We start from the raw sequence: 2936 nt of genomic DNA, 5'->3' as shown, positions 1-2936 counted from the left end.
CAGTACCAAATCCAATGTGGCCTCGCCTCTTGTTGGCCTATCTACATGATTTGTAAGACATGATTTCCCATCACAAAGCCATGCTAGAGCTTGAAGCAGAGTTTGCATCTCAATCAGAGTAAACAGTTTTATAGCTTTTAAAATTTTTTCATGGGATGTGAGTGTGAATGCCTTTTTGGCCCATCCCTAACTATCCTTGAAAATGCGATGGTGACCTCCTTGAATTGCTGTGGTCGATGTGGTGCAGGTATACCCACAGAGCTCTTAGAGAGGAAGTTCCAGGACTTTGACCCCACTGCAGTGGAAACAATGTCAGGATGGTGTGTGGCTTGGAGAGGGCCTTACAGATGATGGTGGTCGCGTGTCAAACAAACAGAATGCTGGACATGCTCAGCAAGTCTGGCAGCATCTGTGGAGAGAAAATCAGTGTTAACATTTCAAGTATGATATGAGTTTTCCTCAGAATTGGAAAGTGTCGGAATTTCATTTACATACTTTTTGACAGAGTTGAGAAGGGGCAAAAGGAACAGATGGTTTAGAGGACCAGTGTAAAAGACAAAGGAGATGTTAATGATGTAAAAGAAATGAAAATGTAAAATGGGTATAAATGAAGGTGTGTAATGGACAGAATGAGTCACTTTACTGACAGCAAAGTAAACAAGGCACAAATAAGACAAGAACAGAAATTGCTGGAAAATCTCAGCAGGACTGAAGGAGGGTCACTGGACTTGAAACATTAATTCTGATTTCTCTCCACAGATACTGCCAGTCGTGCTGAGATTTTCTTCTCTTTTTTTGTTTCTGATTTCCAGCGTCTACAGTTCTTTCGGTTTTTTTGACAAATAAGGTGTGTGTGCATGTGCGCGGGTGCGTGTGCACGCTTGTACGTGCATGCATATGCATGTGCATGTGTGTATATGTATGATGAAAGAATTTAAAATAAATGAAAACCAGTCATCATGCAGTCAGGCTCTGAAGTTGTGGAATGCAATATTTAGACCTCGGGGTTGTAAACTGCCTCAGTAGAAAATGGGGCGGTATTCCTCGAACTTGCTTTGTACTTCTTTAGAGCACTGCAGCAGGCCCAGGATCAAAATATTATCATTGGCAAGGTTTATTGAAATGGCAAACCTTTGTATTTTACACCGAGCCTCTATAACAACTGTTCCCTATGTTTTATGATGTGGAGATGTCAGTGTTGGACTGGGGTGGACAAAGTTAGAAGTCACACAACACCAGGTTATAGTCCAACAGGTTTATTTGAAATCACAAGCTTTCAGAGCGTTGCTCCTTCGTCAGATGACCAAATAAACCTTTTGGACTCTAACCTGGTGTCATGTGACTTCTCCCTTTGTTTTAGGATGACACTTTAGGATGTCAAAGCTTTAAGGTGGATGCAGGGTTAGGTTACCAAAATAGCAACAGTGGACAGGACATTCAGTTACGTGGAGAGACTAGAGAAGCTGGAGTTGTTCTTCTCCAAGCTTACAAGGTTAAGAAGAAATTTTCTAGAGATATTCAAAGTCATTTCGATAGTGTGAATTTAATAACTTTTTTGAAAAGAAATTGGACAAGTAGTTGAAAGGTAAAAAAATTGTGTAGGTATGATGAAAGAGCAGGGAGGTGGACCTAATTCCATCAAACAAGAGATAAGGATGTGGGACTAACCATAAAGTTTGAACGGCCTTGTCCTAGAGTCAAAAAGGTCTACAGCATAGATAAAGGCCTTCAGCCATTGAGTCTGTAACAGTCAAAAACAGGCATTTAACTATTCTAATCCCATTTTCCAGCATTTGGCCCATAGCCTTGTATGCTTTGGCATCGTAAGTACACATCTAAATATTTCTAAAATATCATGAGAGTTTCTGTCTCTACCACTCTCACTGTCGTAATAATACTTAATCGGAGATCATAAATTGTTGCTAGCAAAGGATATTAAGTAATATGGAACCAAGATGGGAGGATGGATCAGTTCGTCCTTGATCAATATGAATAGTAGAACTGGCTGGAGGCTTGGAATAGATGGTCGTGTTTCTATCCTGTTCTTTGAAATGTATCCAACTTTGACATCTGAACCGACAGAGCTTCAGTTTAAGCATCATCTCATATCAACAGAGTCTTAGGGATGTCCAGCACGGAAACAAACCCTTTGGTCCAACTTGTCCATGACGACCAGATATCCTAGATAAATCTAGTCCCATTTGCCAGCATTTGGCCCATATCCCTCTAAACCCTTACTATTCATATACCCAACCAGAATAGATACTGCACCGAAATGTCAGCTGATTCCTGCAGTAAAGCATTAAACTCTAATCTTCTGAGTCAAAAGCTACACAAAGCCAGCCAACAATGTCATTGGAATAATGCTGTATATTCATTGACCTGATGATGACCTATGTATTCATTGTTGCATGGAATTCTGCCGACTGGTTACTAAAGCTGTTCATTTGGGAGAAATATCCGCAATGACAGGAGTTAACACCAGATACTCCAGTAATTTCCTAGATGACTTGATAACTGCATAATTACAGATATAAATGTGTACGCGTCAGTCTGGTGCTACATGTTTGAAAGTTGATACCCAAGGTCTGGGACCACCACAAAATTGTTGCTTAGTACTTTTGCCACTCTGTAAACAATTATTTCACTGCATTCCACAAAGACTAGTATGAAAAGTTTTAGAGTGCTTAAGGAAATGTCAATGCTTACCTTTACTACAACAGCAACAACAACAAAAACAAAGTTGCTGGAAAAGCTCAGCAGGTGTGGCAGCATCTGTGAAGGAAAAATCAGAGTTAACGTTTCGGGTCCAGTGACCCTTCCTCAGAACTGATTGCGGCTGGGAAAACATTACAATCAGTTCTGAGGAAGGGTCACGAAGCGTTTAACTCTGTTTTTTCCTTCACAGATGCTGCCTGACCTGCTGAGCTTTTCCA

At 40.6% G+C, this 2936-nt stretch overlaps 1 protein-coding gene across 1 annotated transcript in view; it reads left to right on the top strand.

Moving 5' to 3' along the window:
- The window catches only part of hsd20b2 (hydroxysteroid (20-beta) dehydrogenase 2), a 30529-nt gene that overhangs the window by 13013 nt on the left and 14580 nt on the right, over window positions 1–2936 (top strand). The gene's annotated exons all lie outside the window — the stretch shown is intronic.

This window comes from Rhincodon typus, chromosome 45, assembly GCF_021869965.1.
Source record: "Rhincodon typus isolate 14 chromosome 45, sRhiTyp1.1, whole genome shotgun sequence".
NCBI lineage: Eukaryota > Metazoa > Chordata > Chondrichthyes > Orectolobiformes > Rhincodontidae > Rhincodon > Rhincodon typus.
Note: the sequence above shows the minus strand (reverse complement) of the source record. Positions and strands in the feature narration are given on the sequence as shown.